Source organism: Portunus trituberculatus, chromosome 24 (genome assembly GCF_017591435.1).
Source record: "Portunus trituberculatus isolate SZX2019 chromosome 24, ASM1759143v1, whole genome shotgun sequence".
In the NCBI taxonomy this organism is placed as follows: domain Eukaryota; kingdom Metazoa; phylum Arthropoda; class Malacostraca; order Decapoda; family Portunidae; genus Portunus; species Portunus trituberculatus.
The window spans coordinates 2,857,204-2,864,643 of record NC_059278.1 but is presented as its reverse complement, the minus strand read 5'-3'; the positions used below and the strand labels follow the sequence as shown (position 1 = coordinate 2,864,643).

The 7,440-nt window shown below is 43.5% G+C and overlaps 1 protein-coding gene across 1 annotated transcript in view; it reads right to left on the bottom strand.

Moving 5' to 3' along the window:
- Positions 1–2,620, bottom strand: part of LOC123508240 — a 131,472-nt gene extending 128,852 nt beyond the window's left edge. The window contains exon 1 of the mRNA XM_045261796.1: positions 2,279–2,620. The gene's annotated coding sequence lies outside the window, so the exon portion shown is untranslated. The remainder of the gene's footprint in view (positions 1–2,278) is intronic.
- Positions 2,621–7,440: the final 4,820 nt, after the last annotated feature.

Below are 7,440 nucleotides of genomic sequence, written 5' to 3'. Positions count from 1 at the left end.
ACACACCACACCTCCACATCACCACAATTGCAAGTATCACTCCACCACAGCAACAGAAAGCCACAAAATTCCTCCTACCTCCTCCCTACGGCCTCTATTTTTTTTTCCTCTTCTCCCCTCCACTACCTCTCTTTTCCTCGTTTCTTCCCTCCTCCCTCTCGCTCCCTCCGCTGGCTCGTTAATTCCCCTCATAAGCCTGAGAGGAAATTAACAAATTATTCCTCGGATATTCATTCTGAGGAAAGCCAGTTATTGCGCATAACCAGATTTTCTTTCTATTTCCAGAATGTGTGAAAAAAGTGAGAAAAGTCAGTGTTATTGTTATTATCATTATTATTGTTGTTTTTAGTGGTAGCGATGGTTATATTGCTATTGCTGTTTCTACTACTGCTATTACTACTACTACTACTACTGGTGAAATTTATCCCCAGTGTGTCCTTGAGCCGCTAGGAGAGGGACAAGGGCATGAGGTTCGGCGTGTCCTCAAGTAAATGACGCTTCAACAAGACCACAAAGAAGCTGGATGCGTTTTTTCGTGTCATTCTATTTATACATCAGTTCTTTATTCTGCTGACGTGTATAGATTGTATTGGTCTTGCAAGCGGTGTCGCCTCTTCGTGCTAGAATTGAAGGATGTGGAGCAAATATTTACTATACTACTACTGCTGCTTCTATTACTACTGCTACAACTACTACTACTACTACTACTACTGCTACTACTACTGCTACTACTACTACTACTACTACTACTACTACTACCGCTGTTTCTTTTTCTTATTTACCTACTTTTATTACTGCTACTTCTACTACTACTACTACTATTACTACTACTACTACTACTTTTGTTGTTACTACTATTGCTTTTTTCTTCTTTTTCCAAGTATTACTACTACTACTACTACTACTACTACTACTACTACTACTACTACTACTACTACTACTATTAAACCCATTATTAACTGGTGGGAGTTGAAATGAGAAGGAAACATGACTAATTAAACATTTTATGATATTATAGCAAGATTACAGGAAAGAAATGATGAAATTGCCAATACCGAGAATTTACCAAAGAAATTATTACCTATTTCCTTCTTTAACACCTTTTGGTTTCTTATCCTTTCTTTTTATATCCCCTTTGTCTTTTTTCCACACTCCTTCATCCATCTTTTTTTTTTTTTTGCTAATCATTTACATATCTTCTCTCTTTTTTCCTTTCCTTTGTTATTACCTGTATCTTACTCTCCCATATTTCCTTCTTTTCTTTTCCTATTTCTTCCTCTTCTCCGTTTCTTTCTCTCACTGTCCTACTCTTCCCATATCTCTACTCTTCTCATCTTCTCTCACTCATTTTCTGTTATCCTGATTTCCTATATTTCCTTCTTCACTTTTCCTATTCCTCCCTCTTCTCCGTTTCTTTATCTCACTGTTCTACTCTTTCCATATCTCTACTTTCCTTTTCCTCATCATCTTATCTCTTTCACTCATTCTCTGTTATTTACTTCCTGAATCCTACTTATCTGTTTTCCTTCCTCATTTTTCCTATTCCTTCCTCTTCTCCGTTTCTTTATCTCACCCTTCTACTCCTTCCACCTCTCTACTTTCCTTTTCCTCATCATCTTCTCTTTCTCCCTTTTCCTCATTTCTTCCTCATCATCTCTATCACCACCCACCTCTCCCCTTCCTTCTCTCTCACTCGTACTAATCCCCTTCTTTACTACCTTCTCCATCTATCACTCCCTCTTCTCGCTCCTCTCCTCTTCCCCTTCTCCCTCCCTCCTTTTGGTATCGAGTTACCCACAAGTCGCCGAATTCTCCAAACACTCGTTCTGTCGTCGTGAGAGAGTGTTCGTCGCCCTTCTTATCGGCAACATTTTATCAGCGTCGGAACCTGGACCGTAACTGCCTCGAGTGGCGGAGTGGAGGTGCGCGGAGAGAGGGGTGAGGTGGTGTGGAGAAGTGCTAGAGAGGGTCACTGGTGGGCTGTTGGTGGTGACGGAGGAAGGGTGAGGGTTAGTGAAGGTATAGGCTAGGGATGTGTGTGTGTGTGTGTGTGTGTGTGTGTGTGTGTGTGTGTGTGTGTGTGTGTGTGTCGTCCATCTGTTCGTGAGGTTAACAATAATTGGGGTTAAATAATGCAAAATAAGCGTTACTTGGATTACAAAAGCTGGAATATAAATGAAAACAACAACAATAACAAACAATAACAACAACAATAACAACAACAACAACAACAACAATAACAACAACAACAACAACAACAACAACAACAACAACTCACCTCCGTTAACTGGCACACGTCCTCGCAGCAGCAGGGAGAAAAGAAGAGTGCCTGGGGTGTATTCGGCTCACTCGCTACGCTACATCGAGCCGTATATCGCACTAGGACAGGCACCACCACCACCTCCACCACCACCACGACCACCACTACTCAAAACACACGTGTCCTCTGGCCCAGCACTTGTCCTTAGCTGTGACCGCCTGTTCGAGCACCGTCTCCAGCTAACCAGGCCGAGGAAGGGACGGGGAGAGCCTGCGTGCGTCGGAGTGTTTAGGGAGAGTAAAGTGAGCGGCGTTTGGTCTTGGTGAGCGTGCCATCAACACTGCCCCGGTTGCTTCCTACCGAGACTACCACCACCACCACTGCCACCACCAGACACGCGCACTGCTGTGAGGGCGTGGTACTCCTCCCCCTCCCTCCATCACACTCGGCCTTCCTCGTAGCGGTGGTGGTGGTGGTGGTGGTAGTGGTGCTCATCATCTTCCTCTTCCTCTTCTTGTTGTCGCCGCCTCTTAACCTCCTTTCCGTCATGCTTCTCCTTCTCCTCCTCCTCCTCCTCCTCCTCCTCCTCCTCCTCCTCCTCCTCCTCCTCCTCTTGACCGAGATTTGGTTTTGTTGCTGTGGTGTTGTGTTATGTTGTGTTATGTTGTGTTGTGTTGTTGGTGTTGTTGATGTTGTTGGTGGTGTTGATGATGTTGTTGGTGGTGTTGATGATGTTGTTGTTGTTGTTGTTGGTGGTGTTGATGTTGTTGGTGGTGTTGTTGATGTTGTTGGTGTTGTTGATGTTGTTGGTGGTGTTGGTGTTGTTGGTGTTGTTGTTGTTGTTGTTGTTGGTTGTGGTGATGAGTAACAATATTTGATCTTGTTCTTGTTCATTTTCTGATTGTTTTTGTTCTTGTTCTTGTTACTGGGATTGTTCTTTTTGTTTTGTTCTTGCTCTTGTTTTTGTTCTTCTCTTCTTCCTCCTTTTCCTCCTCCTCCTCCTCGTCCTCTTCGTTCCATGCTGTGTTGCCTCTTCTCGATAGCAACAGGATTACTGCGCCCCCCCCCCTCCTAGGTCCACAGATCCATCCACAGTGGTCTTTGTTATCCACTCCTCCTCCTCCTCCTCCTCCTCCTCCTTCTCCTCCTCCTCCTCCTCCTCCTCCTCCTCCTCCTCCTCCTCCTCCTCCTCCTCCCCCTCCTCCGGCAGCAACTTCCAAACAAGATGTAAGAATGGAAAGTCATTATCAGACAACAACAACAACAACAACAACAACAACAACAACAACAACAACAACAACAACAATAACAACAATATAAACGGAGAGTTCTTTTCATTTCTTATTTGTTGATTTGCTTGCTTATTTATTGGTTTGTTTATGTATATGTTTATTTATATATTTATTTGTTGCATTGTACGAGACTCGAGACGCGAGCCATTTTTCTTTTCATTATGTAAGAAAAAGAAAGAAAAAGAAAGGAAGAGATGAATAAGGTAAGGAAAAAATCAATAACAACAACAACAACAACAACAACATACGTGTAAGAGACTAAAAGGGGAAGAATGGAAATGGTTGTTGTTGTTGTTGTTGTTGTTTTGTTTGTTGTTGTTGTTGTTGTTGTTGTTGTTCTCGTAACCCAAATGAAAATAATAAAAACAAAACGAAAAAGTAAACAAAAGAAAAAAAAATGAAACAAAAATAGAGGATCTTGCAACCGAAAATCCTCAAAAATAACAAAAAAAAAGGAAAAAAAATAGATAAAGAAATAGAATAAGCAAATGGATAAAAAGCAAATAAAAGATAGAACAAACAATGAATGAAAATAAATCAACAATTGGAATAAGAAAATGAATGGGAGCAAACTAAAAAACACAATAAATAAATAAACAAAAAAAAAAAAAAAAAATCAAGAAAACAGAACAAACAAACGCATAACAAGGAATCAAGAAGTGGAATAAGAAAAATGAATAAAAAACGAATAAAGACAAGAAAAGCAAATAAATACAAATAAACAAAGACAGAATAAGTAAAAATAAGTCAAGAAATAGAATATGAAAAGTGAATAGATAAACAAAACAAAATAGAGAAGGTGGCATTGGATTTCCAGCGAGACAAATACTCACCTTATTTTATTGAGTGTGATGGAGGTGGAGATTACCCTTATCTTAACGGCAGTGTCGCTAGAGATAACACTTAAGTGGTAATGGTGTTTATGATAATAGGGAGGAGACGGAGAAGGAATAGGAGGAGGAGGAGGAGGAAGAAGAAGAGAAGAGAGAAGAGGAGAAGGAAGATCATTTGCAAGCGAGAGGAAGAGGAGAAAAGAGGAGGGCGAGTAAGAGGAAAGGAAAGCGACATGAAGGATTGTTAAATGAATTGCGAGGAGGAGGAGGAGGAAGAAGAGGAGAGAGAAGAAGAGAAGGAAGATCATTTACAGGCGAGAGGAAGAGGAGAAAAGAGGAGGACGAGGAAGAGGAAAGGGAAGCGACATGAAAGAGTGTAAAATGAAGTGCGAGGAGGAGGAGGAAGAAGAGGAGAGAGAAGAGGAGAAGGAAGATCATTTACAGGCTAGAGGAAGAGGAGAAAAGAGGAGGACGAGGAAGAGGAAAGGAAAGCAACATGAGGGAGTGTAAAATGAAGTGCCAGATTAGGTAAGACAAAGACCAAGAGAGACAAAAGAGAGGAGGAGAGGGAGAGAAAGAAGAGCGTGTTGCAGAGGAGGGAGTGGAAGAAAAGAAGATGGAGGATAGGAGTCAGGAAGGGAAGAAGGAGGAGGAGGAGGTGGAGGAGGAAGAGAGAGAGAGAGAGAGAGAGAGAGAGAGAGAGAGAGAGAGAGAGAGAGAGAGAGAGAGAGAGAGAGAGAGAGAGAGAGAGAGAGAGAGAGAGGAGAGAGGATCAACACGACAGAGATGGAGAGAGAGATCACGATAACAGATTGCCATGTCGAAATCCACATATCACTTTAAACCTGAACATCGAGACTGTATGTACGTGTATGTGTATGTATGCCTGTCTGTCTGTGTGTCTGTCTACCCATCTTATACACATAACACAGTAGAAGAAGTAAAAAGGGGATTCAACACCACTTCACCTCCATTTCTTCCACTTCTGTCACCGCAGCAGTAAGTGAAGCAGCAGAACCCGCTCATCAAGGCCGCCTCTCCCTCACCTGGTCCATACTAAGGGGCGGCAGGTAGCAGGTGATGGAGCAAGCGCGTCGGCCAGGTGGAGGGGTGTTTCTAATTTCAGCTACGAGTGTGTAATTACTGCTCTCACACACCTGAATTTCTATCTCTCCCTCGCCGCTGACGTAGGTAAAGTAGAGGCGGCTGGGAAGTGGATAGGGAGGAACACAGGTAGATAAGTAGGTTGGCACGGGTAGATAAGTGAGACAGGTTGATATGTGCAGGTAAATTTGATCGTCTAGATGTGACTCTTTTAGGTTAATTGCGGATGTAAGGTACGCGCTACAGGTAAAACCATCTCTGTCTGTGTGTGTGTGTGTGTGTGTGTGTGTGTTTGTTTATTTTTTCCTTCTTTTTGTTTTCTAGATACGTTGTTTTACCTTTTCATTGTGTCATGTGAAATATAGGTTAATTAAATGAATTAGCTTTTGTATGCGAGTTAATTGGAGGGATTAATGTACGTATGATAAATGATGTAGCAATTAATAATGTGGATAATTATAGTGTCCGTGTGTGTGTGTGTGTGTGTGTGTGTGTGTGTGAGTGCGTGCGCTGGAGAGATAACAGACGGATGGAAAAACGTAAATAAAGGGAAAGATCTTTAGTAAGTGGTTAGTTAGGTAGGTCAGAGAGAATGTAGTTAAGAGATAAGAGGAGAGACAATAGACTTTCTTTCCTCCCTCCTCCACTCTCCCTCTCTCTTACCTCTCCTTTCTTCCCTTCCCTCCTCCCTCCCCTCCTCCCTTCCCTCTGTCCTTCCCTCCGTCCTTCCCTCCTTCATCAGCGGTGCTCCCTCCTTCCCTTTATCTCGGGAGGACATCACACACCCGCACCTAATTATGTTTGGTCGGCCTGAGTGACCCACGCCCTCTTGGTAACTCACCGCCTCACTCACTCACTCACTCACTCGGTAACTGTTGCCTTGATTTTTTTTCACATTCGTTCGCATTTGGAAACATTTTTTGCTCTCTCTCTCTCTCTCTCTCTCTCTCTCTCTCTCTCTCTCTCTCTCTCTCTCTCTCTCTCTCTCTCAGCCACCTCCAGATATCATAATAGGAACTGTTGTCTATTCTTTGCCTTTCTTTCTGGTAGACGCTTGTTAAGATCTTATTAATTGCCGTAATTTTTTTTAGGTAAGAGGAAAAACTGACCAAAGGCAGCATAAAACAAAAAAGGCCCACTTATTTCCTAGTCCCCTTGCAGGTCCGAGAGAGTTAGTAAAATAAAGGGATAAATTGTAATGAAACCTCCCTTTTAAATGAAGTCAAGTTTTAAGAAGCTGGAAATACAGAAGCAGGCACGGAGTTAGTTGTGTGTGTCTTTCAAATCTCCTCCAGTATTTCTTTGTTTTTCTCTCACTGGTTCACATTGTTCACATTTCATCTCGGTGCCTTATCAGCTCGTCTGCCGCTCTTGCCTGCGTCTCCACTGATTGGCAGACTCGCCGCCCCACGCCACACTCACTGATTGCGCTCCGGTCCTCGCCGCCCCACGCCACACTCTCTGATTGCTCCGGACCACCTCTAGCCTCGTTACTCTCATCCCAGGCTGACTGACGAGTTAATTACTTACTTAACGAACTAATTTACGTTGGCGACTCACTAATTGACAAAATATTGACCGGCGCTACCAGGCTAATGAAGCGAATATTTGCCTAACTAACCAGGAAATAGCCTTAAAAAAGCTTGACTTAACTGCCTAATTAGTTCAGGATTCGACCTACTAACTCGTTAAATGTCGGGCTCACTGCTTCGTTAGTCCGCCTCCCCGTGTACCTGTCCCCGTAACGACCTTGGCGGGGTGTTGGCGGCCTGGGGGAAGACCTCGATTCACCCCCACAGTCATCAGGAGGCCCCATGCCACCCCGGGAGCAGGAGGCTAACGCGCGAATCGACCTTGGAACCGCTGCTACGATGGGGGCACAGCAGCGCGTCAGACCACCTAGGTGCTTCCAGGTGTTCCCCGGCCTGGGTTCATCTGTGTTCACTTCAGA